Here is a 23883-nt window from a genome sequence, read left to right as displayed (position 1 = left end):
ACACAAAGATAAACTCGAAATGGATAAAAGACCTCAAATATGAGGCAGGAATCCATCAGAATCCTAGAGGAGAACATAGGCAGTAACCTCTTCGATATCAGCCACAGCAACTTCTTTCAAGATATATCTCCAAAGGCCAAGGAAACAAAAGCAAAAATGAACTTTTGGGACTTCAAGATCAAAATCTTCTGCACAGCAAAGGAAACAGTGAACAAAACCAAAAGGCAACCCACGGAATGGGAGAAGATATTTGCAAATGACAGTACAGACAAAAGGTTGATATCCAGGATCTATAAAGAACTCCTCAAACTCAACACACACAAGACAGATAATCATATCAAAAAATGGGCAGAAGACATGAACAGACACTTCTCCAATGAAGACATACAAATGGCTATCAGACACATGAAAAAATGTTCATCATCACTAGCCATCAGGGATATTCAAATTAAAACCACATTGAGATATCACCTTTCACCAGTTAGAATGGCCAAAATTAGCAAGGCAGGAAACAACATGTGTTGGAGAGGATGTGGAGAAAAGGGAACCCTCTTCCACTCTTGGTGGGAATGCAAGTTGGTGCAGTCACTTTGGAGAACAGTGTGGAGATTCCTCAATAATTTAAAAATAGAGCTTCCCTATGACCCTGAAATTGCACTGCTGGGTATTTACCCCAAAGATACAGATGTAGTGAAAAGAAGAGCCATCTGTACCCCAATGTTCATGGCACCAATGGTCACATTCACCACATTGTGGAACAAACCAAGATGCCCTTCAATGGACTAATGGATAAAGAAGTTATGGTCCATGTATACTATGGAGTATTATGCCTCCATCAGAAAGGATGAATACCCAACTTTTGTATCAACATGGACGGTACTAGAAGAGATTATGCTGAGTGAAATAAGTCAAGCAGAGATAGTCAATTTTCATATGGTTTCATTTACTTGAGGAGTGTAAGGAATAGCGCAGAAAACATTGGGAGATGGAAAGGAGAAGTGAGTTGGGGGAAATCTGAGGGGGAGGCATAAAAATGAGAGACTGCACTCTGAGAAACAAACTGATAATTTTGGAGGGAAGGAGTGTGTGGGGTGGGTGAGCCTGGTGTTTCGTATTATGGAGGGCAGGTATTGCACAGAGCACTGGGTGCGGTGTATAAACAATGAATTTTGGAACAAGGAAAAAATTAATTTAATTAAAAAAAAAGAAATAAGAACTTTGAATGACACATTTGACCAGATGGACCTGATAGAGATATACAGAACATTCCACCCTAAAAAAAAAATAGAATACTCATTCTTCCTGAGAGCACATGGAACGTTCTGCAGAATAGACCACATACTGGGTCACAAGTCAGGGCTCCATTGATAACAAAAGATTGAGATTATTTCCCTGCATATTCTCAGGCCACAATGCTTTGAAACTGGAACTCAACCACAAGAAAAACTTTGGAAGGAATACAAACACTTGGAAGCAAAAAACCATCCTGCTCGAGAAAGTTTGGATCAACCAAGAAATCAAAGAAGAACTTAAACAATCCATGGAAACCAATATGAATAAAGGCACATCAGTCCAAAATGTATGGGATATGGCAAAGGCGGCCCTAAGGAGGAAATATATAGCCATACAAGCCTCATGCAAAAAATTGAAAAACCACAAATATAGCAACTCTCTTTACATCTGAACACTGGGAAATCAACAACAAATTAAGCCAACCCCACACACAAGAAGGAAAAGAATAAAGATTACAGCAGAGATCAATGAGACAGATCCTAGAGATACAGTAGAACTCATCAACAAAACTAGAAGCTGGTTCTTTGAATGAATCAATAAGATTGATAAACCACTGGCCAAACTAACCCAAAAGAAAAGAGAGAGGACCCGAATTAATAAAATTATGAATGAAAGCAGTGAGGTCATGACTAACAGCAAGGAAATAGAAACAATCTTCAGAAATTATTATCAACATTTACACATCCATACGTTAAGCAACCTAGAAGAAACAGATGCATTTCTGGAAACCCATAAACTTCCAAGATGGAAACAGGAAGAAATGGACAACCTGAATAGATCAATATCTAGTAATGAGATTGAAGCAGTGGTGAAAAACCTCCCAGAAAACAAGAGCCCAGGACTGACAGATTCCCTGGGGAATTCTACCAAACTTTGAAAGAAGAAATAACATCTATTGTCTTGAAGCTGTTTCAAAAAATAGAAACATAAGGAAAACTTCCAGATTCTTTCTATGAAGCTAGCATTACCCTGATCTGCAAAGCAGGCAATGACCCCATTCAGAAGGAGTATTTTGGACCAAGATGCCTGATGAATATGAATGTCAAGGTTCTCAAAAATATCCTAGCTAACAGGATCCAGCACTACATTAAAAAGATTATCCACCATGATCAGGTGGAATTTATCCCTGGGATGCAAAGATTATTCAACATTTGCAAATCAATCATTGTGATAGTACAAATCAATAAGAGAAGAGAGAAGAACCACATGGTCCACTTAATTGATGCAGAACAAGCATTTGACAGAATACAGTATCCATTCCTTATTAAGACTCTTCTATGTATAGGTATAGAGGGAACATTCCTCAACTTTATGAAATCTATCTATGAAAAACCCACAGCAAATATCATTCTTAATAGGGAGAATCTTACATCTTTCCCTTTGAGATCAAGAACACGACAAGGATGTCCACTCTCCAAGGATGTCTTGGATACCAACCCTTCTTTTGTAACGTTATTTGCAAAAATCTTCATCCATTGTGTGGTTTGCCTCTCAGTTTTGTCAACTGTTTCCTTTGCTGATCAGAAACTTTTTATCTTGATGAAGTTTTAGAAACAGTCTGAAGGTTCCTCAAACATTTAAGCCTAAAGTTACCATATGACCCAACATTCCACTCCTAGGCATATACCCAAAAGAAATTAAAATAAACTTGTACCTGAGTGATTATAGCAGCACTAGTTAAGATAGCTAAAATATGGAAATAACCCAAAGGTCTATCAATTGGTAAATGAATAAACAAAATATAGTAATACATATAATTGAATCATTTAGGCATCAAAAGTAATGAAGTACAGATACTTGCTACAACATGGACAACACTTGCAAACATGCTAAATGAAAATAGCCACATAAGTCCATATAGTGTATGATTCCCTTCACACAAAATGCCCCAAACAAGGGAAATATAAACAGAATGCAGGTAAGTGTTTGCTTACAGCCAAGATATTGATTGAAAATGGAGGGTTTAAGGAGATGATAGATAACAGGGTATGGGGTTTGTTTCGAGGTGATAAAAATGTTTTAAAATTCATTGTAGTGGTGGTTGCACATTTCTCTGAACATTCTAAAAAACATTGCATTGTACATTTCAAATGGGTGAAATGTATGTATGGTATGTGAATTGCAGGTCAGTAAAGCATTTTTTTAACTGGAAATTCTTAGTAGAGTCTTTAAAGTCTAGTGGTGGGAGCCTTCATAAGTTGGCTCTGGGAAAGTGATGTAACAACAGAGTGCAAAATCAGAACCCTTAGAAATCAGCTCTCATGAAAGACATCCCTCTCTGAAAGAGGCTCTGGAAATGAAAAGGCAGAATTCTAGGTAGGGCAATGTAGTCTCAGCATATGAGGAACAATAGAGAAAAAAGGGGTTCCTGAACTAGCAGAGCACCTGAGCAACAGAGCAAGGAAGCAGATTATGGTCAGTGAGCCCAGGAGGGAATCTCACATCAGATCGCCATAAACCTCAGGTCGACCAGTTGATAATCCTTCACAGAGTGGTAGTGGCATGGAAAGGGATTAGAGAGGCACCCAGACATGATCCAGGAGATTTAGGTCCACATAAAAGCCCGAGTCTGCTTATGATTCTAGAATCAAAAGGACAATGGCACTCCTGAGCCCCTGGGATTACATCTGAGAGAGTTGCTATGGGTGAGTGCCATAAGAGGCTGTGGTTTTCAGCAGCCCATACAGAAGAGGAAACTGTCTTATAGCGTTTATTAAAGAAGGCAGACTTAATTTTCTGCTTTGGGCCATCAGTTTGGCTGTGGCCATTTTGCTCTGAACTTCTGAAGAGTCGCAGAAAGTCACAAGGGAACAAAAGCCACACAGAGGACTGGTTTCCACTGAGCCCATCCCCCTGACAGGGGGCAGGGAAATTCCATACAGGCAGGGTTACCTGAGAAAGAACGTGGTAGGCCCCTCCACAGAGGGCAGGCTGGAAAAAAGGGTGGATGACAATCGTATGGTTCCTGTAAGACTGTAAAATCCCAGTGACAGGGGAAAATTGTATATTGAGTTTCAGGTGTGCCCTCAGGACTTGTTTGTTTTTCAGGTAAAATTCTTTTTCCCCCCTTTTTTCTTATCCTTTCTCTCCATTTCTTTCTTTTTACTTTTTCTTCATTTCAACTAGATGTTTATTATATAAGAATATATTTCATAGTCTATTTTTAACTTGCATTGTTTCACACCTGTATTTTTTACATATATATGCTTTATTTTAGTCCTTTTTTCACTCTGTTCAATTTTACCTTTATCTATATACAAACTTTACATTTATTGTAATTTGGGGATATACTGTTCTCTAAAAAACAGATCAAAATACCCTGAGGAAAAACTGAAACATCCTGCTTTGTCCATACTGAGAGATTGTAACTCCCTTCCTCTCCCCCAATCTTTTTAAATTAATTTTTAATTTTAAATTTTCATTCTTGTGTTTCATTTTGGCTTTTTTGTGGTGGCTTCTGATCACTCCAGATTTTGCTAGGGTACATCTTGCTTGGGACATGGTTGATATTTTGTGTTCTTCTCATTCACTCAACCATCCCTCCAGAGATGACTAGGAGGAGGAACTCTCAAAAAGAAATGAAACAGAGACAATGTCCTCAGCTACAGAACTAAAGGATATGGATATAAGCAAAATGTCAGAGATAGAATTCAGGGTAGCAATCATAAAGTCAATAGCTAGGCTGGAAAAAAGTATTAGTGACAATATAGAATCTCTAAGGGCAGGAGTGAGATCTAATCAGGTCGAATGAGATGCAGTCTAAACTGATTACTCTAACAGCCAGGGTAAAAGAGACATAAGAGAATTGTTGATCTAGAAGATAGGCTGATGTAAAAAAAGAATTTGAGGAAAACAAAGATAGGCTGCTAGTAGCACATGAAAAAGGATTGGAGAGATTAATTATGCCATGAAATGCTCAAATATGAGAATTATTGGGATCCCCAAGGGGATGGAGAGAGAGAGGGCTAGAAGGTATACTTGAGCAATTCGTACCAGGGAACTTCCCTAGTCTAAGGAAGGAAACAAACATTCAAGTCCAAGAAGCAGAGAGAACACCTCCCAAAATTAATAAAAATAGATCAGCACCCTGACATATTACAGCCAAAGAAAATATCCTAAGAATAGTCAGGGAATGGGAGTTACTTACATATGGAGGGAGGAACATCAGAATAACATTAGACTTGTCCACAGTAACCTGGCAAGCCAGAAAGGCCTGGCAGGACATATAAGGATATTAATTGAAAAGAACATGCTTCCAAGAATACTTTACCCAGCAAGACTGTCATTCAAAATGGTTGTAGAGATAAAAAGATGCCAAGACAGGCAGAAAATGAAAGAGTATGTGAGCACAAAGCCAGCCCTACAATAAATATTAAAGGGAATTCTGAAAAGGAAGAGAAACCCCAAGAGTCACATATACCACAAAGAAACAGAAAACCTACAGAAACAAGGACCCTACAGGTAATACAAGGGCACTAAATGTATATCTTTCAATAATTACTCTCAAAGAAAATGGGCTGAATACTCCCATCAAGAAACACACGATTTCCAATTGGATAAAAAAGCAAGACTAATCCATATGCTATCTACAAGAGGCTCATTTTGAATCTAAAGACATATCCACATTGAAAGTAAAGGGATGGAGAAGAATTTACCACACTAACGGACCTCACAAAAAGGCTGGGATAGTAATTTTCATATCAGACAAACTAGATTCTAAGCCAAAGTCTGTAGTAAGAGCTGTAGAAGGACATTACTCATACTTAAAGGGTCTATCCAACAAGAAAAGCTGCCAATTCAACATGGGAGCAGGCAACTACATAAACCATATAAAAATAAAATAGAAAAACATATAGATAGTAACACACTGATAGGAGACCTCAACATTCCACTCAAGGCAATGGATAGATCATCTAAGCAGAAGATCAAAAAAAATAAATAAAAAAAAGCAAAATCTTTGAATGACACATTGGACCAGATGGACTTGTACATATATAGAGAACATTCCATCCTGAAAGAACAGAATATTCATTCTTCTTGAGTTCACTTGGAACTTTCTCCAGAATAGACCACATAACTGGGTCACAAATCAGGTCTCAACTGATACCAAAAGAAGATTATTCCCTGCATATTTTCAGACCACATGCTATGAAACTGGAACTCAGCCACAAGAAGAAATGGGGTGGAACTCAAACACTTGGAAATGAAAGAGCATCCTGCTAAAGAATGATTGCAACAGCCCAGAAATTAAAGATAAACTTGAAAAACTCAATGAAATTAATGAGAATGAAAACAAAATGGCCCAAAACCTATGGGATACTCCAAAGTCAGTCCTAAAAAGGAAATATATAGCCATCCAAACTACTCTCAAAAAATTAGAGAAATCCTAAATGTACAAGCTAACCTTATACCTAAAGGACCTGGAGAAAGAACAGAAAATAAAGCCTAAAAAAAGTGAGAAGGAGAAGGTAAATAATGAAGATTAGAGCAGAAATCAATGAAAGAGAAATGAGAAAAATAGTGGAAGAGATCAATGAAACCAGAAGCTGGCGCTCTCTTTTTTTTTTAAGATTTTATTTATTTATTTGACAGAGATCACAAGTAGGCAGAGAGGCAGCAGAGAGAGAAATGGAAGCAAGCTCCCTGCTGAGCAGAGAACCCGATGTGTGGCTTGATCCCAGGACCCTGAGATCATGACCTGAGCTGAAGGCAGAGGCTTTGACCCACTGAGCCACCCAGGCGCCCTAGAAGCTGGTTCTTATTAATAAGATTGATAAACTACTGGCCAGACATATCCAAATGAAAAAGGGCCCAAATTAATAAAATCATGAATGGAAGGGGAGATTTCATGACTAACATGAAGGAAATAGAAACAATTATTAGAAATTATTACCACCAACTATATGCCAATAAATTAAGCAATCTAGAAGAAATGGACACATTCTTGGAAACATAAACTACCAAGACTGAAACAGGAAGAAATAGACAATCTGAATAAACCAATAACCAGTAACAAAATGGAAGGAGTGATCAAAAACCTCCCAAAAAACAAGAGTCCAGGGCCAGGTGGCTTTCCTGCGGAATTCTACCAAACATTTAAAGAAGAAATAATACTTACTCTCCTGAAGCTGTTTCAAAAAATAGAAATAGAAGGAAAATGTCCAATCTCATTGTATGAGGCCAGTTACCTTGATCCCCAAAGCAGACAAAGACCCCATTAAAAAGAATAATTACAGACCAATACCATTATGAACACACATGTCAAAATACTCAACAAGATCCTAGCCAATAGAGGGGAGGGAGACAAGATGGCAGAGAAGTAAGAGGCGTTGTTTCAACTGGTCCCCTAAAGTGAGCTGATTATCTACCAAAGAACTCTGAACACCCATGAAATCAGCCTCAGATTAGAATTATACACTTCTAGATCTCTATGGGGGCAGAAGTTGCCAGTGGACAGGTAAAGTGGAGCAGGAAAATTGGGCTGATATCAGAGGATAAACAAAAGGGGGAGGGAGCTACCAGAAGCGACTCATTGGAAAGTAATACCCCAATATGAGAGTGCCTTGTGATTGGGGACCAGCATTACCTTGGAATCTGGTTAAAAGCACTCAAAAAGAGCAAAAGATCTTAAGGGGAAGTTGGTGGAATAGGGCGGCTCGGGACAGGGGCTTAAGCTCACAGACCCAGGACGGCCACCGCTGGCACTGAGCCAGAGAAAGTGCAGCGAGGAAGCCAGGCCTTGGTCCCTGAGTTGCCGGGCACCTGTGAGAGTGTCTGGGTGGTGGCGGGCATGAGAGAGTCTGGTGTGGACGCCAGTCCATGCTCCCTACAACCACAGCCTTTGGCACTCTGCACGTGCACTGTGCAACTGGGGTCTGAGTCATGCTCCACACCCTCCCCTAAGAGAGGTCTGTGTGGGCACTAGCCAGTGCTCTCTAGGACTGGGAGAGTCTGAAAACTCCAAGCCTGGGCCAGCATGAAAAATCTCAGTGTGCTCTCACTGGTTGGGACGAGAGGGGGAGTTTCTGTGCTTTGGAGCACTGAGAGGGGAACAGACTGTGACTTCTCTCTGAGACGGAGGTCTAGGTGCAGTTTGCTTTCCTCTAAACCTCCAAAGAACTGCCAAAAGCCACCAAGGGGAGGAAAAAAAAAACCCTCCAGAGAACAAAGCCCTGCCCCTTGATAGAGGGGAGGAGGACTCAACTCTAGCAAGAATGCCTGAAAAACCACACAGCAGGCCCCTCCCCCAGAAAGCCAGCCAAAACAAAACACCAACAACAAAAACAAAACAAAAGAAAACAAAACAAAAAACCAAGAGGACAACCACCACTACTTCATAGATGCAAATTTATTCTTTTATTTTTAATTCTTTCCCACTATTCACTTTCTTTTCAATTTTTTAATAATTTTTAACCTATTTACCATCACAATGAGATGTTCAGTACAACAAATTCCATAACCTTTTAACTTGAAAAAAAGTTTCCTTTATCTCAGGAAAGTTAAGTCCTTTAACAAAGATATCAAGATACAACCTGGAAATATCAAAATAACCTTCCTCACCCACACTGAGGATTTATAACCACCCTCCCATCTTTTAATTCTGTCAGTGTTTCTGTGTGTTTGGTTTTGTTCTGGTAGTATATTAAACTTATCCTTGGGGTTTGTTTTGGTTAGGTTCTATTTTTTTGCCATTTATTTTGTCATTCTTTTTATTTGTCTGTTTTTATTTGTATACTTTATAAATCTTACATTTCAGACTGGGTCTTTTTTTTTCTTTCCTCTCTCTCTCTCTCTCTCTCTCTCTCTCTCTCTCTCTCTTCTTTATCTTTCTTTCTGTTGGGGACTCCTGATTGCTCAGAAGCATTCCAGAGTGCACCTTGCCTGCACCACAGTTGATACATTCAGCTACACATCCCCTCAGCCATCTCTCACCAAAATGACTAGGTGGAGGAATACCAACAGAGGAAAAATTCAGAGACTGTGCCAAATCCAACAGAGCTATTGGATATGGATAAAAATAGTATGTCAGAAAGGGAATTCAGTCTAAATATTATCCAGGCAATGGCTAGAATGGAGAAAGCCTTCAATGACAAAATGGAATTGATTAGGGCAGAAGTGAAAGCCATCAGGGAAGATGGTAACAATGCTCCCAATGAGTTCCAATCTAATTTAAATTCTCTATCATCTAGGGTAACTGAGGCAGAAGATAGAATTAGTGATCTAGAGGACAAACTGATAGAGAAAAAGGATGAGGAGGAGGCCTGGAACAAAGATATTAGAACATGAAAACAGACTTAGGTAAATAAATGACATCATTAAATGTTCCAACCTCAGAATTATTGGAATCCCTGAAGGGGAGGAGAAAGAAAGAAGCCTAGAGGATAAAGATAAACAAACTCTCCATGAAAAATTTACCAGGCTGGCAAATGGAACCTGTGTTCCTGTCCTAGAGACAGAAAGATTTTCCCCCAAGATCATAGAATCTAGAAATATCTCAAGGCAACTGATTGTGAAAATGATGAATCATAATTTTAGACAGGAGCTCTTGAGAGCAGCTACATTCCTTATGTACAGAGGAAGGCCCATAAGAATAACATCAGACCTGTCCACAGAAAACAAGCAAGCCAGAAAGGGCTAACAAGCTGTATTCTGGGTACTAAATGAGAAGAACAAACAGCCAAGAATACATTACCAGCAACTGTGACATTCAACATGGACCCTTGTTTAAGAATGCTTGGATCAACCAGGAAATCAAAGAAGAACTGAAACAATTCATGGAAACCAATGAGAATGAAGACACCTCAGTCCAAAACCTATGTGATACAGCAAAGGTGGTTGTAAGGGGGAAATACATAGCCATCCAAGCCTCTCTCAAAAAAATTGAAAAATACAGAATACACCAGCTGTCTTTACACCTTAAAGAACTGGAGAATCAACAAGTTAAGTCAACCCCACACACAAGAAGGGAAATAATTAAGATTAGAGCAGAGATCATCAAGATAGAAACTAGAGATACAGTAGAATGCATCAATGAAACTAGAAAATGGTTTTTTGAAGGGTTCAATAAGATCAATAAACATCTGGCCAAATTAATCCAAAAGAAAAGATATAGGACCCAAATTAATAAAATCATGAATGAAAGCAGAGAGATCATGACTAACAGCAAGGAAATAAAAAGAATCTTCAGAAATTATTATCAACAGTTATATGCCAATAAGTTAAGCAACCTAGACGAAATGGGTATATTCCTGGAGACCTATAAACCTCCAAGACTGAATTAGGAAGAAATTGACAACCCGAATAGACTAATATCTAGTAACGAGATTGAAGCAGTGATCAAAAACCTCCCAAAAATCAAGAGCCCAGGACCTGACGGATTCCTCAGGGAATTCTACCAAACTTTCAAAGAAGAAATAACACCTACTCTTCTGAAGCTGTTTCAAAAAATTGAAACAGGAGGAACACTTCCAGACTCTTTTTATGAAGTCAGCATTACCCTGATCCCCAAAGCAGGCAAAGATGCCACAAAAAGGAGAACTTCAGACCAATATCTCTGATGAATATGGATGCTAATATTCTCAACAAGATTTGCTAAAAGGATCCTAGCAACAGCAATGAGACAACAAAGAGAAATAAAAGGTATCCAAATTGGCAATGAAGAAGTAAAACTCTCTGTCTTCACAGATGACATGATACTTTATATGAAAAACCCAAAAGACTGCACCCCCAAACTACTAGAACTCATACAGCAATTCAGTAATGTGGCAAGATACAAAGTCAATGTACAAAAATCAGTGGCTTTCTTATACACTAACAATGAAAATACAGAAAGGGAAATTAGAGAATCAATTCCATTTACTATAGCACCAAGAACAATAAGGTACATGAGAATAAACCTAACCAAAAAGGTAAAGGATCTGTACTTAAGGAACTACAGAACACTCCTGAAAGAAATCGAAGAACACACAAAAAGATGAAAGACCATTCCATGCTCATGGATTGGAAGAATAAACATTGTTAAAATGTAAAAGAAAAAAACATTGTTAAATGTTAAAATTGTTGAAATACTGCCTAGAGCAATCTATGCTTTCAATGCGATTCTGATCAAAATCCCACCGGTATTATTCAAAGAGGTGGAGTAAACAATCCTAAAATTTGTATGGAATCAGAAGAGACCCCGAATTGCTAAGGAAATGTTGAAAAACAAAAACAAAACTGGGGCATCACGTTGCCTGATTCGAAGCTTTACTACAAAGCTGCCATCACTAAGACAGCATGGTACTGGCATAAAAAGAGACACATAGACCAGTGGAACAGATTAGAGAGCCCAGATATGGACCCTCAGCTTTATGGTCAAATAAACTTCAACAAAGGAGGAAAAAATATACAGTGGAAAAATGACAGTCTCTTCATTCAATAAATGGTGCTGGGAAATTGGACAGCTATGTGTAGAAGAAAGAAACTTGACTATTCTCTTACACCATATGCAAGGATAAACTCGAAATGGATAAAGGACCTCAAAATGAGGCAATAATGCATCAGAATTCTAGAGGAGATCATGAGCAGTAACCTCTTGGACATCGGCCACAGGAACTTCTTTCAAGATATGTCTCCAAAGGCAAAAGAAACTAAAGGAAATTGAGTTTTGAGGACTTCATCAAGATCAAAATCTTCTGCACAGCAAAGGAAACAATTAACAAAAGAAAGAGGCAACCCACGGAATGGGAGAAGTTATTCACAAATTACAGTACAAAGGGCTGATATCTAGGATCTATAAAGATCTCCTCAAACTCAACACACACAAAATAGATAATCATGTCAAAATATGGTCAGAAGACATGAACAGACACTTCTCCAATGAAGACCTACAAGTGCCTAACAGAACATGAAAAAAAGTTCATCATCACTAGCCAATAGGGAGATTCAAATCAAAACTAACCTTACACCAGTTAGAATGGCCAAAATTAACAAGACAGAAAACAACCTGAGTTGGAGAGGATGTGGAGAAAGGTGAACACTCTTACACTGTTGTTGGGATGCAAGTTGGAGCAGTCACTTTGGAAAACAGTGTGGAGATTCCTCAAGAAATTAAAAATAGAGCTTCCCTATGACCCTGCAATTGCACTACTGGGTATTTACCCCAAAGATACAGATGTCATGAAAAGAAGGTCCACCTGTACCCCAATGTTCATAGCAGCAATTGTTACAGTCCCCAAACTGTGGAAAGAACCAAGAGGCCTTTCAACAGACAAATGGATAAGGGAGCTGTGGCCCATATATACTATGTAGTATTATGAATACATCAGAAAGGATGAATACCCAACTTTTGTAGCAACATGGATGGGACTGGAAGATACCATGCTGAGTGAAATAAGTTAAGCAGAGAAAGTCAATTATCATATGGTTTCACTTAATTGTGCAGCAAAAGGAATAACATGGAGGACATGGGGAGATGGAGAGGAGAAGGGAGTTGGGGACATTGAAGTGGAAGATGAACCATAAGAGACTGTGGACTCTGAAAAACAATCTGAGGATTTTGGAGCTGCGGGGAGTGAGAGGTTGGTGAGCCTGGTAGTGGGTGTTATGGAAGGCATGGATCGCATCAGCACTGGGTGTGGTGCATAAACACCGAATTCTGGAACACTGAAAATATATTTAAAAAATAAATAAAAATTTAAAAAGAAAAGATCCTATCCAATAGGATCGAACACTGCATTAAAAGGATCATTCACCAAGACCACGTGGGATGCTTTCCTGGGATGCAAGGGTGATTATATATTCAGAGATTAACGTGAAAAATCACATTAATAAAAGAAAAAAAAAACAAGAAATGTATGATCCTCTCAATGGATGAAGAAAGGGCATTAGACAAATTACAGCATGTTTTCCTTTTAAAACCCTTCAAAGTATAGGGAGAGATGTAACATACCTCCATTTAATAAAAGATGAAAAGCCCACAGTGAATATCATTCTAAAATGGGAAAAACTGAGAGCTTTTCCCTTCAGGTCAGGAATACGACAGAAATGTCCACTCTCACCATTATTGTTCAACATAGTACTAGAAGACTTAACCTCAGGAATCAGACAAGAAAAAAAAAAGCATTCAAATTGGCAAAGAGGAAGTCAAATTCTCTCTCTTCACAGATGACATGAGACTTTGTGTGGATAACCCAAAAGACCCCCTACCCCAAATTGCTAGTACTTATACTGCAACTCAACGATGTGCCAAGATACAAAATCAATGCACGAAAATCAGTTGCATTTCTATATACTAACAATGTAAGTGAAGAAAGAGAAATTCAGGAACTGACTCCATTTACAATAGCATCAAAACCTTAAGATGCCTAGGAATAAACCTAACTAAAGAAGTAAGGTATCTATGCTATTGAAACTACAGAACACTTATGAAAGAAATAGACAAAGACACAAAGAGAAGTATATTCCATAATAAACATTGTTAAAACAATCATGTTGTTCAGAGCAATCTACACTTTCCATGCAATGGCTACCAAAATACCCTTGACATTTCTCAGAGCTGGAACTAATAATCCTAAAATACTATGGAACCAGAAAGGATCCTGAATGGCAAGGACAAGTTTGAAAAAGAAAACCCATGCTGGGAGCATCACGATGCCTGATGTCAAGCTATATTACAAAGCTCTGATCATCAAGACAGCATGGCACTGGCAGAAAAAGACATGTAGATCAATGGAATAGAATAGATAACCCAGAAATAGACCCTCAACTCTATGGCCAACTAATCTTCGACAAATCAGGAAAGAATATCCAATGGGGGTGGGGACAGTCCCTTCACTAAATGGTACCGGAAAATTGGACAGCCACAGACAGAAGAGTGAAACTGGACCACTATTTTACACATTACAGAAGGATAAACTCAAAATGGGTGAAAGACCTCAGTGTGAGACAGGAATCCTTCAAAATCCTAGAGTAAAACAAAGGCAGTAATTTCTTCAACATTAGCCACAGCAACTTCTTTCAAGACACATCTCTATAGTTAAGGTAAAAAAGCAAAAAGGAATTTTTTGAACTTCACCAAGATAAAAAGCTTCTGATCAGCAAAGGAAACAGTTGACAAAACTGAGAGGCAAACCACACAATGGATGAAGATTTTTGCAAATAACGTTACAAAAGAAGGGTTGGTATCCAAGACATCCTTGGAGAGTGGACATCCTTGTCGTGTTCTTGATCTCAAAGGGAAAGATGTAAGATTCTCCCTATTAAGAATGATATTTGCTGTGGGTTTTTCATAGATAGATTTCATAAAGTTGAGGAATGTTCCCTCTATACCTATACATAGAAGAGTCTTAATAAGGAATGGATACTGTATTCTGTCAAATGCTTGTTCTGCATCAATTAAGTGGACCATGTGGTTCTTCTCTCTTCTCTTATTGATTTGTACTATCACAATGATTGATTTGCAAATGTTGAATAATCTTTGCATCCCAGGGATAAATTCCACCTGATCATGGTGGATAATCTTTTTAATGTAGTGCTGGATCCTGTTAGCTAGGATATTTTTGAGAACCTTGACATTCATATTCATCAGGCATCTTGGTCCAAAATACTCCTTCTGAATGGGGTCATTGCCTGCTTTGCAGATCAGGGTAATGCTAGCTTCATAGAAAGAATCTGGAAGTTTTCCTTATGTTTCTATTTTTTGAAACAGCTTCAAGACAATAGATGTTATTTCTTCTTTCAAAGTTTGGTAGAATTCCCCAGGGAATCTGTCAGTCCTGGGCTCTTGTTTTCTGGGAGGTTTTTCACCACTGCTTCAATCTCATTACTAGATATTGATCTATTCAGGTTGTCCATTTCTTCCTGTTTCCATCTTGGAAGTTTATGGGTTTCCAGAAATGCATCTGTTTCTTCTAGGTTGCTTAACGTATGGATGTGTAAATGTTGATAATAATTTATTATTATTATTATTATATAATATAATATATATTATATATATATTATAATAAATATATATTATATATATATTATATATATTATATAAATATATATTATATATATAATATAATAAATATTATATAATATATATATTATATAATATAATAATATTATTATTATTATAGATTGTTTCTATTTCCTTGCTGTTAGTCATGACCTCACTGCTTTCATTCATAATTTTATTAATTCGGGTCCTCTCTCTTTTCTTTTGGGTTAGTTTGGCCAGTGGTTTATCAATCTTATTGATTCATTCAAAGAACCAGCTTCTAGTTTTGTTGATGAGTTCTACTGTATCTCTAGGATCTGTCTCATTGATCTCTGCTGTAATCTTTATTCTTTTCCTTCTTGTGTGTGGGGTTGGCTTAATTTGTTGTTGATTTCCCAGTGTTCAGATGTAAAGAGAGTTGCTATATTTGTGGTTTTTCAATTTTTTGCATGAGGCTTGTATGGCTATATATTTCCTCCTTAGGGCCGCCTTTGCCATATCCCATACATTTTGGACTGATGTGCCTTTATTCATATTGGTTTCCATGGATTGTTTAAGTTCTTCTTTGATTTCTTGGTTGATCCAAACTTTCTCGAGCAGGATGGTTTTTTGCTTCCAAGTGTTTGTATTCCTTCCAAAGTTTTTCTTGTGGTTGAGTTCCAGTTTCAAAGCATTGTGGCCTGAGAATATGCAGGGAAATAATCTCAATCTTTTGTTATCAATGGAGCCCTGACTTGTGACCCAGTATGTGGTCTATTCTGCAGAACGTTCCATGTGCTCTCAGGAAGAATGAGTATTCTATTTTTTTTTTAGGGTGGAATGTTCTGTATATCTCTATCAGGTCCATCTGGTCAAATGTGTCATTCAAAGTTCTTATTTCTTTTTTTTTAATTAAATTAATTTTTTCCTTGTTCCAAAATTCATTGTTTATACACCGCACCCAGTGCTCTGTGCAATACCTGCCCTCCATAATACGAAACACCAGGCTCACCCACCCCACACACTCCTTCCCTCCAAAATTATCAGTTTGTTTCTCAGAGTGCAGTCTCTCATTTTTATGCCTCCCCCTCAGATTTCCCCCAACTCACTTCTCCTTTCCATCTCCCAATGTTTTCTGCGCTATTCCTTACACTCCTCAAGTAAATGAAACCATATGAAAATTGACTATCTCTGCTTGACTTATTTCACTCAGCATAATCTCTTCTAGTACCGTCCATGTTGATACAAAAGTTGGGTATTCATCCTTTCTGATGGAGGCATAATACTCCATAGTATACATGGACCATAACTTCTTTATCCATTAGTCCATTGAAGGGCATCTTGGTTTGTTCCACAATGTGGTGAATGTGACCATTGGTGCCATGAACATTGGGGTACAGATGGCTCTTCTTTTCACTACATCTGTATCTTTGGGGTAAATACCCAGCAGTGCAATTTCAGGGTCATAGGGAAGCTCTATTTTTAAATTATTGAGGAATCTCCACACTGTTCTCCAAAGTGACTGCACCAACTTGCATTCCCACCAAGAGTGGAAGAGGGTTCCCTTTTCTCCACATCCTCTCCAACACATGTTGTTTCCTGCCTTGCTAATTTTGGCCATTCTAACTGGTGAAAGGTGATATCTCAATGTGGTTTTAATTTGAATATCCCTGATGGCTAGTGATGATGAACATTTTTTCATGTGTCTGATAGCCATTTGTATGTCTTCATTGGAGAAGTGTCTGTTCATGTCTTCTGCCCATTTTTTGATATGATTATCTGTCTTGTGTGTGTTGAGTTTGAGGAGTTCTTTATAGATCCTGGATATCAACCTTTTGTCTGTACTGTCATTTGCAAATATCTTCTCCCATTCCGTGGGTTGCCTTTTGGTTTTGTTCACTGTTTCCTTTGCTGTGCAGAAGATTTTGATCTTGAAGTCCCAAAAGTTCATTTTTGCTTTTGTTTCCTTGGCCTTTGGAGATATATCTTGAAAGAAGTTGCTGTGGCTGATATCGAAGAGGTTACTGCCTATGTTCTCCTCTAGGATTCTGATGGATTCCTGCCTCATATTTGAGGTCTTTTATCCATTTCGAGTTTATCTTTGTGTACGGTGTAAGAGAATGGTCGAGTTTCATTCTTTTACATATAGGTGTCCAATTTTCCCAGCACCATTTATTGAAGAGACTTTTTTCCCCTCTATATTTTTTCCCGTTTTGTTGAAGATTATTTGACCATAAAGTCAAAGCTCTTCTTTCTTTTTGTTGATACTCTGCTTAGAGGATCTGTCTATTACTGAGAGTGGCATGTTAAGATCCCTTACAATTAATGTATTCATATCTATGTGACTCTTTATTTTGATTGGCATTTGGCTAATGTAGTTGGCCATTCCCATAATTATTTACAACTGTTAGATCATCTTGGTGGATAAACCCTTTAAGAACAATGTAGTGTCCTTCTGTATCTCTGACTACAGTCTTTAGCTTAAAATCTAATTGATCTGATATGAGAATCACTAACCCAGCTTTCTTTTGAGGCCCGTTGGCATGAAAGATACTTCTCCGTCCTTTCAATTTCAGTCTTGATGTATCTTTTGGTTCCAAATATGTCTCTTGTAGACAACACATGGATGGGTCCTGTCGTTTTATCCAGTCTGCAACCCTGTGCCATTTTATGGGAGCATTCAGGCCATTCACGTTGAGGGTGATTATTTAAAGATAAGTTTTTATTGACATCATGCAGCACGTGAAGTCCTTGTTTCTGTAGATTGTCTCTGTAAATTTCTATTCTATGTCACTCTAGGGTTCTTTCTTCTTTTGTTGAACATCCTTAATATTTCTTGTAGTGCCAGTTTGGTGGTCTCATAATGTTTTAAACCTTGCTGGTGTTGGTGGTGGTCTCCATCCATTCTGGATGTCGGCCTTGCTGGATAAAGTGGTCTTGGCTGCTTGTTCTTCTCATTAATTCCCTAAATATGTCTGGCCAACCCTTTCCGGCTTGTCAGGTCTGTGGACAGGTCTGAGGTTATTCTGATGGATCTCCCTCTGTGCTTAAGGAATCTCTTCCCCCGGCTGCCCTTAATACATGGTCTCTGAATTTATGACTTGTGAATTTTGCAATCATGTGCCTAGAGATCTTTCTAGCTTCATTGATCTTTGGTGTTGTCCTCTCTGCCTCTAGGACACGAACACTTGTTCCAATCCCCAGATTAGGGGAGTTTTCACCCAGTATTTGTTCAATTACATCTTCTAGTATTCTCTCTTTCTCCAGCCTGTTAGGGATCCCAGTAATTCTGCCATTGGAAGATTTCATGACATCATGTATTTCCCTAATTCTGTTTTCCTGGATTCAAAGCTGTTTGTTACTGGCCTCCTCCTGGTCTTTCTTTTCTGTCAGTTTTTCTTCTAGATCACTAATTGAATCCTTTTCTTGTTTATCCTAGCTGTTAGAGTATTTAGATTGGATGGACCTCATTGATAGCATTTTAAACTTCTGCCAGGTAGGCTCTCACTTATGCCCTTAGAGATTCTATATTGCCACTAAAGGTCTTTTCCAACCTAGCCATTGCCTGGATAAAGGTTAACCTGAATTCCATTTCTGACATATTGCTCATGTTCATATCCAATAGTTCGGCGGCAGGGGGCACATTCTCTGAATTTTTCCTGTTGGGTATTCCTCTTCCTAATCATTTTGGTGAGAAGCGGTTGAGGGGATGTATAGCTAAATATATCAGCCACGAACCAGGAAAGGCTCACCTTGCTATGTTTTGGAGCAATAAGAACTCACCACCAAAAATAAAGAGAAAAGAAAAAGAGATAAAAGGGGAAGAAAAGAAAAAACTAACCAAAATGAGCCCCCAAAGTAGGATTTATAAGGTACATAAACAAAAACGAAGAAACAAACAGACCAACAAAAGGAAAAGGAAAAAAAAAAAGGAGAAAAACCCAATCAAAATGAACCCCAAGAATAAGATTTATGTAGTACAAAACCAAAAATGAATGCACAGAAACACTGACAGAATAAGATTAGAAGGTGTTTATAAACCCTTGGTGTGGGTGAGGAAGGTCATTTCAGTTCTTCCTGGGTATATCCTGTGATAGTTGTTAAAAGACTCAGCTTTCCAGAGTTAAAGGGCGATTAAAATTGATTTATGTATAGGGGTAGTATTGAATAGGGAAAAAAGGATTACCTTGAAGCTTATATCTATCATCTATCTATCTACATGTTTAAAAAGTAAACAAAGGTATATGTATGAACAAAGTCCAAGTTGAAAAGTTATTATAGAGGGCGCCTGGGTGGCTCAGTGGGTTGGGCCGCTGCCGTTGGCTCAGGTCATGATCTCAGGGTCCTGGGATCGAGTCCCGCATTGGGCTCTCTGCCCAGCAGGGAGCCTGCTGCCCTCTCTCTCTCTCTGCCTGCCTCTCTATCTACTTGTGATCTCTCTCTGTCAAATAAATAAATAAAATCTTTAAAAAAAAGTTATTGTAGAATATGTTGTATAAAACATCTATTTGTAATGGTAAGTTGGGTAAAAAAATTTCAAGAAAAATCGTGAGAAAGAATTTTAAAAAAAGAAAAAGAAAATTGTATCTCTCAAATGTAAAAGTTTTTGGGCAATACAGGGCGCTTAATATATTGTTTTCCTTTGATGTTGGGGTTTTACAGTTTTATGGGGACCCTGTTGTCATCATCCTCTTGTTCTTTTGGCTTGTCTTCTGGGGGAGGGGCATGCTGCATTGTTTTTCAGTCAATCTTGCTTAGGCTGAGTCGCCCTGCCCCCTATCAATGGGCTGGGCTCTGTGGAAACCGGTTTTTCAGACTCTTGTTCTCTGGAGGCTTTTGTTCTTTGGAGGCTTTTTGCAGTTTTTCAGAGGATTAGTGGGAGGTAAACTGTCCTCACCTAGACCTTGCTAAGAAAGAAGCCATAGTCTGCTCCTCTCTGGATGGTCAGGAATATACAGACACCCCTTCTGCAAACTTCGCTGAACATTGCAACCTCCCACAGGTGGTGCGCACCCACAGCCACCATCTCAGTGGTTGCACAAGGCCCTCACTTGTCTCTGCATCCCCACGCCATTAAAACTGCGAGGGATATTGGTTCAGGAGAGCCCAACCACGGTGGCTGCTGTCTGGAACCTATGCTCAAGCAAGGTGTGCTCAGATCCGGGGTGGCAGAGGTTGCAGAAGGGTGCAGGTCCACGGACCTCTGGCAGGAATCTGTGCTGGGGTGTATGCAGCCCCAGTGGTCATGCAAGCAGCGGAAAGCTGTAGGCTCAGGGACCACCAACTGGAGCCCCCGCCAGGCTCTCTCAGGCATGGGTGGGTGCTAGCTGAGACTGCCCTGGGACCATGGGCTTAGGTCCATGCCTGTGGCTGTCCAATTCCACCTATTGTCCCATAAGACATTTTGTTCTTTATGAGTGCTTTTAACCAGACTCCAAGTTAATGATGGTCCCCAATCCCAGGGCACTTTCATATTGGGGTATTACTTTCCAATGGGTCGCTTCTGGGGGCTCCCTCTCCCTTCTGTTTGTCCTCTGATATCAGTCTGAGTGCACCCACTCCACTGTACCTCTCTACTGATGATCTTCTGCCCCTGTAGAGATCCAGAAGTATATAATCTTACATTTCAGGCTGATTTCATGGGTGTTCAGAGTGTTCTGGTAGATATTTAGCTCAATTCAGGGGACGGGTTGGAACAGGGTCTCCTATTTCTCTGCCATCTTACCCCTTCTAGAATGCAATTTTCAACTAACATCTTGTTTCATGAAGACAGAAGTGTTTTTCTTCTTCTTCTTCTTTATAAAAAAAGATTTTATTATATGATATTATTTATTATTTATATAGTAAGATAGGGAACACAAGCAGAAGGAGTGGGAGAGGGAAAAACAGGGTTTCTGCTGAGAAGAGAGCCTGATGTGGGGCTCGATCCCAGGACTCTGGGATCATGGCCTCAGATGAAGGCAGATGCTTAACAACTGAGGCACCCTGGCGTCCCAAAAGAAGTATTTTCAAATGTATGTGTGGAAGAATAAGGAAATTGCCATATAGTTAAATCTCAGAAACAGGTCTGTGGAGAATTAAACATTCAACAAACATCTTCTTTCATGAAGAAGCATTCTCAAAATTTAAGTGGAAGCTTAAGGAAAGTGCCATCTACTTACCTCTGAGAAACATGTCTGTGTACAATACAACTGTCAACTAACATCTTTTTTCATTAAGTTGGAAGGATTTTAAAATGTTTGTGTGGAAGCACATAGAAAGTGCCATATACTTAAAAACAGGTCTGTGGAGAGAAAGGGGAACCCTCTTACACTGTTGGTGGGAATGCAAGTTGGTGCAGCCACTCTGGAGAACAGTGTGGAGATTCCTCAAGAAATTAAGAATAGAGCTTCCCTATGACCCTGAAAATGCACTGCTGGGTATTTACCCCAAAGATACAGATGTAGTGAAAAGAAGAGCCATCTGTACCCCAATGCTTATTGCAGCAATGGCCACGGTCGCCCAACTGTGGAAAGAACCAAGATGCCCTTCAACGGATGAATGGATAAGGAAGATGTGATCCATATACACGATGGAGTATTATGCCTCCATCAGAAAGGATGAATACCCAACTTTTGTAGCAACATGGACGGGACTGGAAGAGATTAAGCTGAGCAAAATAAGTCAAGCAGAGAGAGTCAAGTATCATATGGTTTCACTTATTTGTGGACCATAACAAAGAACATGGAAGACATGGGGAGATGGAGAGGAGAAGGGAGTTGAAGGAAATTGGAAGGGGAGATGAACCATGAGAGACTATGGACTCTGAAAAACAACCTGAGGGTTTTGAAGGGGCAGGGGTGGGAGGTTGGAGAACCAGGTGGAGGGTAATAGAGAGGGCACGTACTGCATGGAGCACTGGGTGTGGTACAAAAACAATGAGTACTGTTACGCTGAAAATAAAAAAAAAATAAATTTAAAAAGTAAAAAAAAAAAAAGGTCGGGGAGTCAAGATGGCGGGGAAGTAGGAGGAGGCACCGTTTCAACCTGTACCCTAAAGTGAGATGATTACCTACCAAAGAACTCCGACCACCCATGAAATCAGCCTGAGATCAGAATTATACATGTCTGGATCTCTACAGGAGCAGAAGATGCCAGTGGCAGGTAAAGCAGACTGGGAGCGTCGGACAGATATCGGAAGATAAAAGGGGGAGTTAGCCACCAGAGGTGACCGATTGGAAAGTAATAACCCAACACGAGAGTGCTCTGCGTCTGGGACCAGCATTAACTTGGAGTCTGGTTGAAAGCACTCAAAAAATAAAGAGCAAAGGATCGCGGGGGGTAACAGTGGGAACCTGGGCGGTTAGGGTCAGGGTCCTAAGTCCCCGGACCCAGGACAGTCTCCCCTGGCGCTGAGCCAGAGAGAGTGTGGCGGAGAAATCAGGTCTCCGTCCCTGAGCCGCCAGTGCGCCTGAACGCCAGTGCGCCCGAGAACGAGTGCGGTCTGGCTCCTGTGAGGGGCTGGTAGCCTGGCCAGAAGGCAATCCTGAAACACGTGCGTCCCACACCCTCCCTTGGGAGAGGTGCTCATAGGCCCCGGCCTGGAGCTCTGGCATCCGGAAAAACCAGACATTCCCAGCCCGGGACAGCGGGAAAATCTCAGTGTGCGATCTCTGCTTGGAACCTCTCTGGCGGTCTGGAGCTGCCTAGACAGCCACCGCTGCCCTGGTTTTGGGTACAACGAGGAGCTCCTGCATCCCCAGGGACAGTGATTCAGAACCGACGCTGCCAGCAGCTTTTGCAAAACATTCTGAGGCTTCTCTCTGAGAGGGAGGTCGGGGTGCAGTTTGCTCTCCTCTAAACCTTCAAAAACCATCAAAAGCTGTCAAGGCGAGAGAAAGCAGATGAAAGAACATAAAAACCCCCAGAGAACAAAAGGCTGAAAAAAACAGTTTCCTCAGAGCTCACCCCCTTGAGGGGAGCGGGAGGACCTAACTCAGGGAACATCATTGTCTGAAAACCCACGTGGCAGGCCCCTCCCCCAGAAAACCAACCAGGAAGGAAGAAAAAAAAAAAAAGACTACAAGAGAACAACCACCACTACTTCATAAATACAACTTTTATTTTTAACTCTTTACCAATATTCTGGTTCTTCTTTTTTATACATACAGATAATTTTTAACCTATTTACCACCACACTGAGATGTCCAGTACATCAAATTCTTTAATAACCGGGGAGTCAAGATGGCGTGGAAGTAGGAGGAGGCACCATTTCAACCTGTACCCTAAAGTGAGCTGATTACCTACCAAAGAACTCCGACCACCCTTGAAATCAGCCTGAGATCAGAATTATACACGTCTGGATCTCTACAGGAGCAGAAGACGCCAGTGGCAGGTAAAGCAGACTGGGAACGTCCGAAGATAAACAAAAGTGGGAGGGAGCCACCAGAGGTGACCTATCGGAAAGTAACACCCCAACACGAGAGTGCTCTGCGTCTGGGGACCAGCATTAACTTGGAGTCTGGTTGAAAGCACTCAAAAAGCAAAGAGCAAAGGATCGCGGGGGGGGTAATAGTGGGAACCTGGGCGGTTAGGGTCAGGGACCTAAGTCCCCGGACCCAGGACAGCCTCCCCTGGCGCGGAGCCAGAGAGAGTGCGGCGGAGAAATCAGG

This window comes from Meles meles, chromosome X, assembly GCF_922984935.1.
Source record: "Meles meles chromosome X, mMelMel3.1 paternal haplotype, whole genome shotgun sequence".
NCBI lineage: Eukaryota > Metazoa > Chordata > Mammalia > Carnivora > Mustelidae > Meles > Meles meles.
Note: the sequence above shows the minus strand (reverse complement) of the source record.